This window comes from Rhinopithecus roxellana, chromosome 10 (assembly GCF_007565055.1).
Source record: "Rhinopithecus roxellana isolate Shanxi Qingling chromosome 10, ASM756505v1, whole genome shotgun sequence".
Classification (NCBI taxonomy): Eukaryota; Metazoa; Chordata; class Mammalia; order Primates; family Cercopithecidae; genus Rhinopithecus; species Rhinopithecus roxellana.
In genome coordinates, this window is record NC_044558.1 from 57,886,890 (window position 1) to 57,904,361 (window position 17,472).

The 17,472-nt window shown below is 51.1% G+C and overlaps 1 long non-coding RNA gene across 1 annotated transcript; it reads right to left on the minus strand.

Moving 5' to 3' along the window:
- Positions 1 to 1,250: 1,250 nt before the first annotated feature.
- Positions 1,251 to 17,356, minus strand: LOC115899982. Its single transcript, XR_004059626.1, has 4 exons — positions 17,329 to 17,356; positions 13,229 to 13,488; positions 12,618 to 12,733; positions 1,251 to 2,060 (listed from the first exon to the last, which is right to left on the minus strand). It is a non-coding gene; the product is annotated as an uncharacterized LOC115899982 (long non-coding RNA).
- Between the last annotated feature and the right edge of the window lie 116 nt (positions 17,357 to 17,472).

Below are 17,472 nucleotides of genomic sequence, written 5' to 3' on the forward strand. Positions count from 1 at the left end.
TGAGACTACAGGCGCATGCCACCACACCTGGCTAATTTTTGTATTTTAGTAGAGATGGGTTTCACTGTGTTAGCCAGGATGGTCTTGATCTCCTGACCTTGTGATCCTCCTGCCTTGGTGTCCCAAATTGCCGGGATTACAGGTGTGAGCCATTGCACCCGGCCTCAGTCTCTGAATTCTTAGTGGTATTTCCTTTGGGGTGGAGGTCATCCTGGATGAAGGCAGTGGATGAGACAGGGTGACCTTACATCCCTTGCCTTCTATTTCACAGGATGGAGGCCAGTTTTCTACCAGTATTGCATTGCATTTTGCTCAGAAGCACCTAATAGGGACCAAAAGCAATATTATATTATTTTGGTTTATTTTTGTTTATTGTAGGACCTATTCAAAATATGTATACTCCTTAAGGTCTCTCTGGCCCCTCAGAGCTGTGAAGCACAACTGGGAAAGGTCCTAAATGTGGGGACTGTGCCAGCAGACAACTACAGGGGATAAAGGGTGGCCTGGGTGGAGGGGAGAAAGGGCTGGGATCTGTGCGTGGGGAGCCAAAGGGGAAGTCCTGGCTTTCAGGGCAAGTGGGAAGGATGCTCTGGGAGTTACTGGAAACCATGCTTACCAGAGGAACATCATTTAAAACTCTTTTATTATGGAAATGTTCAAACATACACAAAGGTAGAGAGCATAGTTCTATGAACTTCCATATTCTTTTCTTTTTTTTTTGAGACAGAGTCTTGCTGTGTCACCCAGGCTGAAGTGCAATGGTGCGATCTCAGCTCACTACAACCTCCACCTCCCAGGTTCAAGCGATTCTCCTGCCTCAGCCTCCCGAGTAGCTGGGATTACAGGCGCCTGCCACCACACCTGGCTAATTTTTTGTAATTTTTGTAGAGACGGGGTTTCACCATGTTGGCCAGGCTGGTCTCAATCTCCTGATCTCAGGTAATCCACCCACCTCGGCCTCCCAAAGTGTTGGGATTACAGGCGTGAGCCACCACACCAGGCCAGAACTTACATATTCTCTTTTTTTTTTTTTGAGACAGTCTTGCCCTGTTGTCCAGCCTGGAGTGCAATGGTGTGATCTCGGCTCACTGCAACCTCCGCCTCCCGGGTTCAAGCGATTCTCTTGCCTCAGCCTCCTGAGTAGCTGAGATGACAGGCGTGTGCCTCCACGCCCAGCTAATTTTTGTATTTTTAGTAGAGACAGGATTTCACCATGTTGGCCAGGCTAGTCTCAATCTCCTGACCTCGTGATCCTCCTGCGTCGGCCTCTCAAAGTGCTGGGATTACAGATGTGAGCCACCACACCCAGCCCCTTTCTGTCCTTTTTTTCTCTGCTGAAATATTTAAAATTAAATAGGTCACTTCACTCCATACTTCAGCATACATCTCTAGGAAATAACAACCTTCTCTTCTATAACCCAAGAGCCATTTTTATATCTAACAAAATTAGCACTGCTTCCTTGTTATCATAAATACCCAGTCCATAATTACATGTCCTCAACTGTCTTTACAGTTGAGTTGTCCAAATTAGGAACCAAACAAGGTCCTTGTGTTCCATGCAATGGTTGTCTTCTTAAGTCCCTTCTCATTTTTTTTCCCCCAGCCATTCACTAGTTGAAGAAATGGGGTCAGATTTCCTTTAGAATGTCACACATTCTGGGGGCGTTTACCTACTTCCTTATTGTGTCATTTTATTTGTTCCTTCATTCACTGTATTTCCTGTTAAATGGAAGTCAGCACTAGAGGTTTGATTAGGTTTATGTTCAATTTTGTTTGTTTGTTTGTTTCTTTGGCAAGATTCCTTCATAGGTGGTGATGAGTGCTTCAGATTATGTCACATCAGGAGGTACACAGTGCCTGGTTGTGTCACTTTTAGTGAAGCTAAGATGCATCCGTGGGGTTAGGTTGTGGCAGCTCAATTTCCATTGTAAAGTTCTCCATCACCCATCATCTTTGGTTTCATCCATTAGGTGAGTCTTGCTTTGATCATTACTTCATTAGGAGTTACAAAATGGTGATTTTTCTAATTCCATATTCCTTCCACATTAGCTGGAATTATTCTGTAAATAAGAAGTTGTCTTCACCAATTAGAGCTATTTGGCTATCCTGAAATATAGTTTACACATGCATGCAGGCAGCAAAAGTGCTTAATTCTTTTTTTTTTTTTTTTTTTTTTGAGACGGAGTCTGGCTCTGTCACCCAGGCTGGAGTGCTGTGGCCGGATCTCAGCTCACTGCAGGCTCCGCCTCCCAGGTTCACGCCATTCTCCTGCCTCCGCCTCCCAAGTAGCTGGGACTACAGGCGCCCGCCTCGTCGCCCGGCTAGTTTTTTGTATTCTTTAGTAGAGACGGGGTTTCACCGTATTAGCCAGGATGGTCTCGATCTCCTGACCTTGTGATCCGCCCGTCTCGGCCTCCCAAAGTGCTGGGATTACAGGCTTGAGCCACCGCGCCCGGCCTTTTTTTTTTTTTTTTGAAACGGAGTCTCGCTCTCACCCAGGCTGGAGTGCAGTGGCATGATCTCAGCTTACTGCAAGCTCCACCTCCTGGGTTCACGCCATTCTCCTGCCTCAGCCTCCTGAGTAGCTGGGACCACAGGCGCCTGCCACCACGCCCGGCTAATAAATGCTTAATTCTTTTGCTTAATTCTTTTTTTTTTTTTTTTTTCTTGATACGGAGTCTCACTCTGTTGCTCAGGCTGGAGTGCAGTGGTGTGATCTCAGCTCACTGCAGCCTCTGCCTCCTGGGTTCAAGTGATTCTCCTGCCTCAGCCTCCCAAGTAGCTGGAATCACAGCCACACACCACAACGCCCCGCTAATTTGTGTATTTTTAATAGAGATGGGGTTTCACCATGTTGGCCAGGCTGGTCTCAAACTCCTGACCTCAAGTGATCCACCCACCTCAGTTTCCCAGAGTCCTGGGATTATGGGCATGAGCCCATAAAAGAAATGAACCTAGCCATTTCTTTTTATTTTTTATTTTTTTATTTTATTTTATTTATTTATTTATTTATTTATTTATTTATTTATTTATTTATTTATTTTGAGACGGAGTCTTGCTCTGTCGCCCAGGCTGGAGAGCAGTGGCCGGATCTCAGCTCACTGCAAGCTCCACCTCCCGGGTTCACGCCATTCTCCTGCCTCAGCCTCCCGAGTAGCTGGGACTACAGGTGCCCGCCACCTCGCCTGGCTAGTTTTTTGTTTTTTTTTTTTTTTTTTTTGTATTTTTTTTTTTTTTTTTTTTGAGACGGAGTCTGGCTGTGTCGCCCAGGCTGGAGTGCGGTGGCCGGATTTCAGCTCACTGCAAGCTCCGCCTCCCAGGTTCACGCCATTCTGCCTCCGCCTCCCAAGTAGCTGGGACTACAGGCGCCCGCCTCGTCGCCCGGCTAGTTTTTTGTATTCTTTAGTAGAGATGGGGTTTCACCGTATTAGCCAGGACGGTCTCGATCTCCTGACCTTGTGATCCGCCCGTCTCGGCCTCCCAAAGTGCTGGGATTACAGGCTTGAGCCACCGCGCCCGGCCCTTTTTTTGTATTTTTTAGTAGAGACGGGGTTTCACCGTGTTAGCCAGGATGGTCTCGATCTCCTGACCTTGTGATCCGCCCACCTCGGCCTCCCAAAGTGCTGGGATTACAGGCTTGAGCCACCACGCCCGGCCTCTTTTTATTTTTTAATTGCCAACTTCCAGAATAAGAATTTGGGAGAAGTGTCATTAAAAAAGAAAGACAAAAAAGAAAGAAAAGAGGCTTGGGCTTAAAGCTGAGCAGGAATGAATGGCCTGGATAGTGAGTGGGGAAAGGAAGGGCTATTCTGGTAGACATGTCTACCCCTGGCTCACTCCAGGGCATGGACTGTGTGTCCATGACAGACACTGGTGGAGAGCTCAGTGCTCTGGCCCTTGGGCAGCAATGACAAAGACATGAGACAGGCATGGTGTGCTCTGTTGTGTAGGACCCAGGGAGATAGGGAGATGGGGGGATGGGGCAGTACAAGAGCAAACCAGATATGGGGAGACAGAAAGAGAGAGAGGAGTGAAAAAGCAGCTAGATAGAGAAGACATAAAGAGAGACAAAGAAAGGGAGATAGAAATAGAAGGGATCAAGAATGAAATGTGGCCAGGTGCAGTGGCTCACACCTGTGGTCCTAGCACTTTGGGAGGCTGAGGTGGGTGGTTTGCTTGAGGCCAGGGGTTTGAGACCAGCCTGGGCAACATAGTGAGAACCTGTCTCCAAAATAATTTTTAAAAATTGTCCAGGAGTGGTGGTGCATGCCTGTAGTCCCAGCTACTTGGGAGGCTGAGATGGATCACTTGAGCCCGGGAGTTAGAAACTGCAGTGAGTTCTAATTGCACCACTGCATTCCAGCGTAGGCGATAGAGCCAGCCCTGTCTCAAAAAACAAACAAACAACAACAAAAAACTAACAACAAAAAACAAAAAGAATGAAATGCACCCAGAAGCAGAACAGGACAGAAAAGCAGAGAGTTATGAGGGAAAAGGAAAGACCAAGGAAGAAAATAGGCATGAAGACAAGGATTGAGACAGAGAAGGGGGAAGAAAAACACATATGCTAATTTTTTTAACCTTTCCTAGGGTGCTGAAGACATATGTTAAATTGATTTCAAATTAGATAGAGTAATAGAGGGATAGAGAGTGGGGAAAACAGATGTAGTGATACAATTAGGTGAAGGCAAAATGTCCCAGTGACAGAGAGTGAGGAGGAAACAGAAATGGAGACAGTGAAGTAGAAAGACAGAAGGAAAAATAAACAGCTAGAAAGACAAGAACGAAAGGAGTCCTAGAGAAGGCAACTAAGAAAAAGAAGCTTGAAACAGATTAGTGCAGGAGCCAGAAAACTGGAGAGACATGGAGCGGTGCTGAAGGGCTCTCAGCCTAAGAGCTTGTCCCAGGCAGATACCAGAGTCTCCCACTTCCAGCTATCTCTCTCTCTCTCTTTTTTTTTTTTTTTTTTTGAGACAGAGTTTCACTCTTGTTGCCCAGGCTGGAGTGCAATGGTGTGGTCTTGGCTCACTGCAACCTCCGCCTCCCGGGCTCAAGCGATTTTCCTGCCTCAGCCTCCCTAGTAGCTGGAATTACAGGTGCACGCCACAATGCCCAGCTAATTGTTTTGTATTTTTAGTAGAGATGGGGTTTCACTATGTTGGCCAGGCTGGTCTCGAATTCCTGACCTCAGGCAATCCACTCGCCTCAGCCTCCCAAAGTGCTGGGATTACAGGCATGACCCACTGAGCCTGGCTGTCAGCTATCTCTGGGTGGCTTGTCTCATCTCCCAGTCCCACCCCTGGGGACAGGAGACTTACAGCTAGCTATGTGTGGATGCCATCCTTAGGAGCCTGAGTCAAGGGTTCCCAGCTTCCCTCATCCCCATGCCAGATGAGTCTGTATGTCACAGATGGGATCACTGCTGCAAGACTGAGGTCATGAGGCTGAGTGAACTCTCAGAGATTTGAAAGACAAGACATCCAGGCAGAGGGTTCCTGGCTAGAAACAAAAGACCACAAAGGATGCCAAGGATTTCCAAGTGGAGGGAGGAACCAAATATCTTCCACTCAGCCTCTTCTTCTGGTCCAAAAGCCACTGACCCTTTCTGCCTGACTCAAGGTGAGAGGTCAGGGATTCAGAGACTCTTGGGTCAATCTTGGGTGTAGGTCAGAGGGAGAAGAAGTGGCCTCTGGACAGGATCCTCCAGCTTCTCTAGAGGAAGAGTCCATTTATTCATGTGAACTGCAGAGGAGACTCCAATGGAGGCTCAGTGGAGGGGAAGAAATGACAAACTTGCTCACCTTCAGGGGCCGTGAGGGAGGCCCTGAGAAGAACACTTTCCATTCCAGAGGTTGCAGAGGAAGAGGTTCTGGAACCAGCAGGAGCACACCCAGAAACTAACTTCAAAGCAGATTCCCACTGCCACCTGCCCAGGACTGGGGGAAGCCAGCTGCCTCTACCTGCTTGAGGGAGGGGTCCAGCTGATCCCTCTCCCACTCCACCCAGCTCCTGCCTCCTTGTCAGGGCAGCAGTACGGAAGTGCTCCAGGAGACTGGCAGTCTCCTGGTGGGCAACAGTCCACCTAAATTATCAGACAGCGCCCCTGAGAAGTGCGTTGTTGTCCCCTGAAGCAGCAGCTACAGCAGCCAAGGGAGCCTGGAGGTCCCCAGGCAGCCCCTCGGCCACAGCTACAGCTGTCACTGCAGCCTAAACGGGAGCTCAAACAGGCAGCTCGGCTCACGGAGCAAGGATAAACCGGGTAGGGTGAAGGGTGGCAGCAGGTCAAGGGTGGACCGGAGCATGAGACACAGGAGTTATGGGGACAAGTCAAGGGAGGGCAGGCAGGGCAGCGGGGGCAAGAGCAGGTACAGGATGGGCCCGGGAAGCTAGGACAAGTGGGGCAGGGAGTTGCACTAGAGGGACAGGCAGTGCAGGAACAGGGGGGTGGGGGACAGCCAGGGCAGGGGAAGGCACAGGCAGAGGGGGGACAGGACAGACAAGGAGAGGCAGCAGGTGGACCATGCCTGGAGCGGGCAGGAGGCTCTTGGTGGGCAGGCTTCTTATTCCGAGGCCCCAAGCGTAGGCCCAGAGAGAAGTCCATTCAGCTGCAGTTGTGGTCAGGCTGGGGGCTGGGTGAAGGGGAGGACAGGGTTGGAGTAGGAGGGGCGGACGGTGGGGGACAGGATTAAACCTAAGACATGCTGAGCCTTGCTGATCCTGCAGGGAGCTCAGCCCTCCACATCCAGCCCTCCTCTTCCAGCCCTCCCCTTCCAGGCCGGCAAAGTTCTCCTACAACCCCCCTCCCCTGAAAATCCTCCAACAGCACCAGATCAGAACACGTTCTTCAAATATGACGTGTACTCCCAGGCCTCCAGTCCTTCGTTCACACTGGTCCTTCTGCTCTGAGTACCCCTGCTCCCTTCTTCACCTGGCGAGGCCCTGTCATCTCTGAAGTCTTCTGTTTTACTCAATCAAAAAGCATTTCTTGGCCAGGCATGGTGGTTCATGTTTGTAATCCCAGCACTTTGGGAGGCTAAAGTGGGCAGATCACCCGAGGTCAGGAGATCGAGATCAGCCTGACCAACATGGAGAAACCCCGTCTCTACTAAAAATACAGAATTGGCCGGGCGTGGTGGCACATGCCTGTAATCCCAGCTACTCGGGAGGCTGAGGCAGGAGAATCACTTGAACCCAGGAGGTGGAGGTTGCGGTGAGCTGAGATCACGCCATTGCACTCCAGCCTAGGCAACAAGAGCGAAACTTGGTCTTAAAAAACCCCAAAAAAACAAAAAAACAAAAAAAAAATTTATTGAGCTCTAGGCCCCTGATGCCTGAGTCTCTCCAACACCAACCTCCAGAGCTGCTGCTTCAGGGCCCCCAAACAGCTCCCATAAGGGACTCAGGGAAGCAGCAGCAGGCAATAGCAGTGGCCACAGGAGGGCTCTAAGAGACGGAGTCTGGGATGTAGTTGGGAGCTGGCAGAGGAGGTGGGATGCCTGGGTTCTAGGAACTTCCAGGGAGACCAAGTCCCAGGTGTGAGTGTAGGGGGTGCCCAGCTTTCTCTGGGAGACTGACAACCAGCCTGGTCAACTATTATTTGAGACCTAGTATGCATCAGGCACTGGCCTTGGTAATGGACAAGATAGCTAAGTTTCTTCTCTTACGGAGTTCCCATAAAAGTGAGGGGTGGAGTGGGGTGGGGACAAAAAGCAAACAGGTAAACATATAACTAAGCTTATTTCAGAGCATGAGAAAGGCTATTCTTATCCCAGGGTGATGTGATAAAAAGTGACTCTGTCAGAAGTGACAGTTAGACCAGCCCCCAATCAGGTATGACCACCCTTAAGGGCTTTGGGGGAGATGCAGTCTGTCAAAACCTGGCAGAGGAGGCAGAGCGGACCTGGACCAAGGCTGAATGGAACCTGAGTGGCTGGGTTATGGAGAAAAATAAAGCTGAGAAAGGAATAAGGAAGGCTGGAGGTGACAATCTAAAATTCGGTGGTTAGGGAAGGTGTCACTGAGGCAAAGACCTGAAAGAAGTGAGAGAGCAAGCCATGGAAATATCTAGTGGGAGAACATTCCAGAGAGTGGGGACGGCAAGTGCCAGGAGCAAAGATAATCATAGTGGCACAGGTCAGAGAGTAAGGCAGAGGTCCTACCACGCAGGGTCTTGTGAGCCATGGCAGGGACTTGGATCTTATTCCAAGTAAAAAGGGAAAAACAGCTGGGCAAGGTGGCTCCTGCCTGTAATCTCAGCACTTTGGGAGGCCTAGGGGAAGATCGCCTGAGCCCAGAAGCTCAAGACTAGCGTGGGCAATATAGTGAGACCACATTCTTTACAAAAAATTTAAAAAATTATCCAACTTGGTGGCATGAGCCTGTAATCCCAGCTACTTGGCAGGCTGAGGCAAGAGGCAGAGGCTGCAGTGAGCCGAGATCACATCACTGCGCTCCAGCCGGGAGCACAGAGCAAGACCCTGTCTCAAAAAATAATAAAACTGGGCCGGGCGCGGTGGCTCAAGCCTGTAATCCCAGCACTTTGGGAGGCCGAGACGGGCGGATCACAAGGTCAGGAGATCGAGACCATCCTGGCTAACACGGTGAAACCCCGTCTCTACTAAAAATACAAAAAACTAGCCGGGCGAGGTGGCGGCGCCTGTAGTCCCAGCTACTCGAGAGGCTGAGGCAGGAGAATGGCGTGAACCCGGGAGGTGGAGTTTGCAGTGAGCCGAGATCAGGCCACTGCACTCCAGCCTGGGCGACAGAGCGAGACTCCGTCTCAAAAAAAAAAAAAAAAAAAAAAAAAAAAAAAATTGCCGGGCGCGGTGGCTCAAGCCTGTAATCCCAGCACTTTGGGAGGCCGAGACGGGTGGATCACGAGGTCAGGAGATCGAGACCATCCTGGCTAATACGGTGAAACCCCGTCTCTACTAAAAAATACAAAAAACCAGCCGGGCGACGAGGCGGGCGCCTGTAGTCCCAGCTACTCGGGAGGCTGAGACAGGAGAATGGCGTCAACCCGGGAGGTGGAGCTTGCAGTGAGCTGAGAGCCGGCCACTGCACTCCAGCCTGGGCGGCAGAGCAAGACTCCGTCTCAAAAAAAAAAAAAAAAAATAATAATAATAAAACTGGCCGGGCGCGGTGGCTCAAGCCTGTAATCCCAGCACTTTGGGAGGCCGAGACGGGCAGGATCACGAGGACAGGAGATCGAGACCATCCTGGCTAACACGGTGAAACCCCGTCTCTACTAAAAAAATACAAAAAACTAGCCGGGCGAGGTGGCGGGCGCCTGTAGTCCCAGCTACTCCAGAGGCTGAGGCAGGAGAATGGCGTGAACCCGGGAGGCAGAGCTTGCAGTGAGCTGAGATCCGGCCACTGCACTCCAGCCCGGGTGACAGAGCGAGACTCTGTCTCAAAAAAAAAAAAAAAAAAAAAAAAAAAAAAAAATAATAATAATAATAAAACTAAAAATAAAAATAAAGGCCGGCATGGTGGCTCACACCTGTAATCCTAGTGCTTTGGGAGGCTAAGGTGAACAGATAGGTTGAGCTCAGAAGTTCAAAACCAGCCTGGACAACATGGCAAAATCCCCGTCTCTACAAAAAAAATACAAAAAATTAGTTGGGCGTGAGGGTGCACGCTTGTAGTCCCAGCTAATTGGGGACTGAAGCAGAAGGATCACTTGAGTCTGGGAGGTCAAGGTTGCAGTGAGCTGTGTTTGGACCTCTGCACTCCTGCCTGGGTGAGAAAGTGAGACTGTCTCGAAAATAAATAAATAAAAAATAAAAATAAATAAGATAAATAGAAAACCTCTGAAGATTTTAGGCAAGAAATTGTGTGGGTCTTCTTGGCCCTATGCCTGCTCCTGGTTCGAATGTTCTGCTTCGGCTGGGTGTGGTGGCTCACGCCTGTAATCCCAGTGCTTTGGTAGGCTGAGGTGGGCGGATCACCTGAGGTCAGGAGTTCGAGACCAGCCTGGCCAACATGCAAAACCCATCTCTACTAAAAGTACAAAAACAAATTTGCCAGGTGTGGTGGTGGGTGCCTGTAATCCCAGTTACTCAGGAGGCTGAGGCAGGAGAATTGCCTGAATTCGGGAGGCGGAGGTTGCAGTGAGCTGAGATTACACCACTGCACTCTAGCCTGGGCCACAAGAGTGAGACTCTGTCAGAAAGAAAGAAAGGAAGGAAGAGAGGAAGGAAGGAAGAAAGGAAGGAAGGAAGGAAGGAAGTTAGTTAGTTCTGTTTCCTGGCCGGGTGTGGTGGCTCATGCCTGTAATCCCAGCACTTTGGGAGGCCAAGGTGGTTATGGTTAGATCACCCGAGGTCAGGAGTTCAAGACTAGCCTGGCCAACATGGTGAAACCCCCGTCTCTACTAAAAATACAAAAATTAGCTGGGTGTGGTGGTGGGCACCTGTCATCCTAGCTACTCAGGAGGCTGAGGCCGAATCACTTGAACCCAGGAGGCAGAGGTTGCTGTGAGCCGAGATGGCACCACTACACTCCAGCCTGGGCAAAAAGAGCGAGACTCTGTCTCACAAAAAAGAAATAGAAAAAAGGCTGGGCATGGTGGTTCATGCCTGTAATCCCAGCACTTTGGGAGGCCAAGGTGGGCAAATCACGAGGTCAGGAGTTCGAGACCAGTCTGGCCAACATGGTGAAACCCCATCTCTACTAAAAATACAAAAAATTAGCTGGGTGTAGTGGTGGGCACCTGTAATCCCAGCTGCTTGGGAGGCTGAGGCAGGAGAATCGCTTGAACCCGGGAGGCGGTGGTTGCAGTGAGCTGAGATCGCACCACTGTACTCCAGCCCTGGTGACAGAGTAAGACTCCATCTCAAAAAAAAAAAAAAAGAAAGAAAAAAAAGAAAAAAGAAAAAAAAGGAATATTTCTTGTATAATTGATACAGCCACTTTGGAAATCAATTTGGTGCTATCTAATAAAATTGAACCTGTATATACAGTTTGACTCTTAATTGTATATCCTAGAAAAACTCCTGCATCTGTGACTGGGAAACATGTACAAGAATGCTCATGGCAGCTGGGCGCAGTGGCTCACGCCTGTAATCCCAGCACTTTGGGAGGCTGAGGCGGGCGGATCACGAGGTCAGGAGATTGAGACCATCCTGGCTAACGTGGTGAAACCCCGTCTCTACTAAAAATACAAAAAACTACCCGGGCGTGGTGGCGGGCCCCTGTAGTCCCAGCTACTCGGGAAGCTGAGACAGGAGAATGGCGTGAACCCAGGAGGCAGAGCTTGTGGTGAGCTGAGATGGCGCCGCTGCACTCCAGCCTGAGCGACAGAGGGAGACTCCGTCTCAAAAAAATAATAATAATAATGTTCATGGCTACATTGTTTATAACAGTCCAAACTGAAAACAACTCAAACATTCACCAACAGTAGAATGAAAAAAATAACTTGTGGTATATCCATGCAATGAGTACTATGCAATAGTAGGAAGACAGCTATGTGTAACAAATTGGATATATCTCACAAGTTGAACAAAATAAGTAGGAAGCAAAAAGTAATAGAGTATCATTCCATTTATAGAAAGTTCAAAAACAGGCAAATTTGAGCAGTATTGTTCATGAAGGCATACACAGATGCTAAAACTATACAGAAAAACAAGTAATTTCTGTGTTTACGATTATTACAAACGTCAGGATGGTGGTTCCTTTTTAGGGGACTGAGGGAATTGTGAAAAGGATGCATGGGGAACTTCTAAAAGTATAGGAAATACTCAATTTTTTTTACCTGGGTGGCAGTGAAGTAGGTATTGACTTTATTCCATTTATTCTGTATACTGTTTATAATGTATTTATATGCTCTGTACAGAAGGAGGAAATAAAAGTACCACTTGTTTCTCAGCTCCATGCCACCTTGTTCAGGTCATTATGCTGACATTAGAGCACTTCCAAATGCTCGTCTTTCCCACCAGACCTCGAGGACAGTGATCTCTTTATTTCTGGTACCTGTCAGTACCTGGCACATAATAGATACTCAATGTTTGCTGAATTGGATTAAATTGAATTTCTTTTTTTTTTTTTTTTTTTTTTTTTTTGAGGCGGAGTCTTGCTCTGTCGCCTAGGCTGGAGTGCAGTGGCCGGATCTCAGCTCACTGCAAGCTCTGCCTCCCGGGTTCCCGCCATTCTCCTGCCTCAGCCTCCGAAGTAGCTGGGACTACAGGCGCCCGCCACCTCGCCCGGCTAGTTTTTTGTATTTTTAGTAGAGACGGGGTTTCACTGTGTTCGCCAGGATGGTCTCGATCTCCTGACCTTGTGATCCGCCCGTCTCGGCCTCCCAAAGTGCTGGGATTACAGGCTAGAGCCACCGCGCCCGGCCCTAAATTGAATTTCTTAAGTCTCTCATCCTATAGAGAGGTGGGCAGCTGCAGGAGAAGTGGAGGAACGCTGCTATAGTGAAGAGAGCTCAGGACCACCAAGATTTGGGTTCCCATCTTAGCTCTGCCAGTTCCTAGCTGTGTGATATTGAGCAAGTCACTTAACCTCTCCAGTTCTTACTCCCTGCTCTGTTAAGTGGGGATGATAATTGCTGGCTCTCTGGACTTCCCTGACTTGTGGATTAAATGAGATAATGTACATGTCTAGCACAATACCTGGCACATAGTAGGTGCTCAATAAAAGATGGCTTCTCCGCAACCGCCTCCCCCAGCTCCACATCTTTTCTTCAAAGGAGTCCACCAGAAGGGGCAGCCAGACATCAAAGGGTGGGCTGGTGCAGAGATGTAGTTTGGTCAAAGGCTGGCAGACAGGGAGATCTAACTGAAGCTGAATAGAACCCAGGCAGTTGGTGGGAGTTGGCAGGGGAAGCAGGATGCCTGGGTTCTGGGAGTTTCCATCCAGGGGAAGTCCCAGGTGTGGGTGTGGGGGTGCCAGGCTGGCCCCACCCAACACCCTGGCCCCAGGGGATGTGGGCACAGGGAGGAAAGTGGGTCAGAGCAGGGCTGGGATTTAACCCCATTGGTTCCATGACCTCTTTGCTGGCTCTGGAGGAGGCACAACCAAAAAGAAGCCTGCTCCCTCTTTCAAAGGGCCCCCAATTCCTTTTCAGAAAGGAAGAAACTTGAAACTTTGGTGTCTGGATAGGAGGAATTGGAAGCTCTCCAGTGGACAGAGGAGAGAGAACCCCGTATCCCCTGGATGGAGATTCTGTGCAAAACAGACAGCTGCATCCACCCACACATTGGCTGGCACCTGTAGCACTCACCTCACACATACTCCAGGCAACTGTGGAGGCAGACATGCTAGCTCCAGGGAGTGGGACAGGTCAGGGCTGGATCCGGGGGGAGTGGGGGCATGGTAAAGCAGGCTCAGAGGAGAAGCCTTTCTGTCTGGTGAGGCTCCAGCTGGGCAAATGCAGGAATCCCTCACCCTGGAGGATTTGCCAGCATGGGGCCTTGTTTTCCGTAGTATAATCTCAAGTCTCAGCCTGTGAGTCGTCTTCCCTCTCTGTGTCTGTTTCCCTTTCTGGAGGAAATGAATGCATTCTGGTATCTCAGCGTCCTGCTATGACCACGAGGAGGTGCTTACCATCCCTCCCTTATGGCATATTGAAATCCAAGCAGGTCGCAGGAATGGAAGGACCCTCTTCTTTTTGGGGGAGCAGACTGGCTGAGGGCCAGGACCTCAATTCCAGGGCCTTTGTACATACTCTTGAGCAGCACATATATTTCGCTGCCCTTCCTTCTCTCTAACCTCTCCTCATTTTTTCTCTGAAGACTTTCCTGATCTTGGCGGGGGGGAATACTCCTCTGCTCCATTCTCATGGTACCTCATGCCTCTCCACACTGATTATTCCAGTTGCAGTTTTGTGAATTATTATCTGACTCCATCAGACTGTGAACCTGCCAGGGACCATACCTGGGTATTCCTAGAACTTAGCACAGTGCTTACCACGTAGTGGATGCCTAATAAAGATTTGTTGAATTAATGCATGGTGCCTGTTCAGGGAAGAAATTCCCAGAGCTGTTTAGGCTAATCCTTTTTTTTTTTTTTTTTTTTTTGAGGCAGAGTCTCACTCTGTCGCCGGGGCTGGAGTGCAGTGGCCAGATCTCAGCTCACTGCAAGCTCCGCCTCCCGGGTTTACGCCATTCTCCTGCCTCAGCCTCCGAGTAGCTGGGACTACAGGCGCCCGCCACTTCGCCCGGCTAGTTTTTGTATTTTTAGTAGAGACGGGGTTTCACCGTGTTAGCCAGGATGGTCTCGATCTCCTGACCTCGTGATCCGCCCGTCTCGGCCTCCCAAAGTGCTGGGATTACAGGCTTGAGCCACCGCGCCCGGCCTTGTTTAGGCTAATCCTAGAATCCTGAGCTTCAAAATTAAGTCCTTAACTATGTGGGGTTCTGGGCAGCACTGGGGCTGGTAAGGACCTTCCACACACAGACTCACTCACCAGGACAGTCAACGAGCTGCCAAGCAGCAGAATAGGCCTGGTACAAGGGATGAAGTGGAGCAAGCATCAGAGGCAGGGCTGGCATCAGCACTGGCACAGAGCCTGCCTAGGGGGAGGAGGTGGGAGAGGAGAGGAAGAAGGAAAAAGAGAGGACACATGTACAAAACATGTTTTCATCACGCTCTCCCTGGGTGCCCTGGTCTCCAAGCCCTGACAGCACTTCCATGCCTTAATGATGTCCTTGGGGGTTGTAACACAGCTCCCCCACCACCCCCAATAGACATCTGCCAGACACCTCTGAGCATGGCATAGGACATCCCCCACACCACCAGATTTGGGCATGGGGAAATGACCTATTCAGTGTCCTGATGCTGGAGGGTTGGGAGGGGGTGAGGGTGAAAATTAGGGTGGGGCAATTTTCATCCTCGCCACTGTCCACCCCCTCCAGCATCAGGACACTGAATAGGTCATTTCCCCATGACTTTCAGGACAGGTGGGACAGATATCTGCATCCTTTTCCTCTCCTCATAATCTCTCCTTTTGGTCTTTGCTCTGGGATGAGGGGAGCAAGCAAAGCCTGGTCTTAGGGACCCCAAGATATCATTTCTCCAAGTTGCCAAGGTGACAGAATGGAGCAGCCACAAACCGAGCAAAGCCTAGAAATAGGGATGACCCAAGGGAAAGAGGAATGAGGGGAGCCCCCTCCACCAGTTTCCAGAGTGGGAAGCCCTCTTCCCAAGCCTCCTCCTGGAATCTCTGGACAGAAAGCTGGCTCTGTTGCAAGCTGGGGAGTGGAGGGTGGGGAGAAGAATCTGAAGCCCTCACAATGCCCCTCTTCCCTGTCCCCCAATCTGCTGCTGCTGCTTGGTTTGACTTCCAAACTGCTGCAGTGAACAGACCCCAGTCACTGGGTCCTGGGGAGGGGCGGTAGAGGGGCCGGGGGTGGAGGCAGTGGCAATCCCAAGGGGAGGGGCCGGCATAGGGCGGGTCTTCCTGGGCATCGCTGCTTGGCTGCTGTCGTCGGCTGGGGACGAGGAGGCCGCCAGAAGGGAGGAGCTACAGTTACCAAGACGGATGGATAGACAAACGCCCACCAGAGACAAAGACCCAGGCAGACAGACAGACAAACCAAGACAAAGGGAGGGCAGAGACAGTTGGAATTCTGACTCCCTCTGTCTTCAGAGGCTACCCCAAGTGTTTTGTGCCCCGATTTAGGCTTCCCTGGCTCCATTTGCTACCTAGACGCACTGTGTCAGAGCTCCAGCTGTTGATCTTTGGGACCAACCCGAAGCCCCTCTACAGAAGGAGAAGGGAAGAGTTCAGAGAGATGATAACTCAGCAGGGAGAGGAGAGTGTCACGGGTGGTGCCTGGTTCTGTGTCAGAATGCCCGGCCAGGGAGGGAGTGGTGCCCTCGCCTGGTTCATGAGGACAGGAGGCTCATTCACTGTAAACCAAGTACAGATGTGCTGGAAGGGGGAGGGGAAAATTAGGGCCACATTCCCAAACCACAACTGGGCCCGCCCTCCTCCCGCCAGCCACCACTAGGGCAGGGCAGGAGGGGTTAACTTTGCAGCCTCTTGGCAGGATCCCTGCCACACAGGCGGGGCGCCATCCCACCACAGCCTGGACGCCTGGGTCCAACTCCCTGACACCCGCCCCTCCCACACTGCTGAGAGCTGCTCCCAGGGTAACCAAGCAAAGTCAACAGCTGCTAGGCCACCTGGGGACGGGACCCTGGAGTACCTATTCCCAGCTCTTCCTATCCCTGGAGTGAAAGGGAGGGCTTGTCTGCACCCCCATTGCCGTCTCGCATTCTCCTGAGATAGCCACAGCATGCCTCTTCTTTCCCCCTCTCCTTCACCTGACTTTGGCTACCAAAAGCAGCCTTTCCCAGGTGGGAGGACACCTGGCCCCCAGGGGGGAGCAAGGAGAGAGCCAAGTAATTCCAGTATGGAAAATGTGACGTGGCCCAGGAGTCTGTGTCTTGGGTCCTGTCCACCCTGCGAGCATTGCTGGGGAAAGTACTTTGGCTATGTCTGCCCAGCCTACCAGCCTAGCTCAGACCCTCCCCTCCTCCTCTTTCTCCCTCCCAACTCCAGTTCCCATGGGAGTGTTTGGGATCCATGCACACAGCTTGGACTACAGACCCCTTCTTTTCTCTACCTCTGTCCTCAGTGGAATAGAGAGTGAAACCACTGGGTTCGCACTCTAGGGTTGAGAGTCTGTCTATGTTGAAGCAGAGAATGCCCCCATCAGACGCAGACACTGACTCGGCACTGGCACGCGCACGCGCGTGCACACACACGCACGCGCACACACACACACACACCCAGAGTCAAAAGCATTCATGGCACATCTACCAGGCAGGCAGGCAGGCCGGTGCTGGTTAAGGCAGACACACACCCTCTGCCTGTGCTTTCTCTCTCACACCCAGCCCAAGGCTCCTCCCACTCCCAGTCACAGTTCCTCCTGCCCTCCTCTCCAGCCTCTCCCCCTCCAAATCCAGGCCTAAAGGTGGGGACAACATTGGCAGCCAGGTGCCCTAACTCCTGGAGCTTACTCCAGGCAAGATGACAGGGAAGATGTTCGTGAACCCTGGCCTCAGCACCCCCAACAACAGCCACTAGTCAACCAGTTTGCTCCTGGGACCAAGGGACTGAGGTGGGCTAGGGGAAGGGAGAGGCTACTTGGACCTGCAGGTGAAGGCTGAGCAAAGATAAGGGCAGGAGCATCTATTCTAGATCTGGCATACTTCTGCCCGGCCACTCCAGAGCCCCGTTGCCTACCCCGGGGAGGCACCAGAGACTGGCTTCGGAAGTCACAGCCTGGCCATAGACAACTAGTCCCCTCAAAACGCAGAAAGGAGAAACGTGCCAGAGAGAAAGGGTTGGCATCACGGGGCCAGGACACTGACCTCCTCTGCCAGCCGTGCCCGGCCTCCCAGGGGATGGAGTCACGGAAGCCTAGCAAATGGGAGGGGCAGAGACCCAGGCGTCCCAGGCCGCCCCGCCCAGTCCCCCTCCCGCCCACCCATCCCTCCGCCCCCCAGCCCCAGGGC